We start from the raw sequence: 463 nt of genomic DNA on the forward strand, positions 1-463 counted from the left end.
GGAACAATCGGCCGGCACGGGGACAGGACACGAAAATAGAATAATAATAATAATACAATAATAATATATCAGAAAACAGAGATCTGTTAGAGAGAGAGAGAGAGAGAGAGAAGAGAGAGAGAGAGAGAGAGAGAGAGAGAGAAATATTTTCCCAGAACAGAAATATGAGAGTGAATGATAAGCAGACAAATGTGAACGTGACGGAGATATTTATATATAAATAAACTTTACCCGGTTATATGCCAGAAATAGATATCGTCCTTGGATGCATGAATCGAGGTTAACCTTTAGGACAGTAATAATGGGTAACAGACACAGGAGCGAATCAGTTAGGTCACGAAATGAGTGACAGGATCAAGGGAAAGGGAATCATTCGTGTGGAAGAGAAAGCAATTTCCAAAAGCAGAGAAACATTCAAAAAGCGCAGCAGGACGACTGATGATCGACACCAAAGAATCGATTT

This window comes from Macrobrachium nipponense, chromosome 34, assembly GCF_015104395.2.
Source record: "Macrobrachium nipponense isolate FS-2020 chromosome 34, ASM1510439v2, whole genome shotgun sequence".
Taxonomy (NCBI): Eukaryota; Metazoa; Arthropoda; class Malacostraca; order Decapoda; family Palaemonidae; genus Macrobrachium; species Macrobrachium nipponense.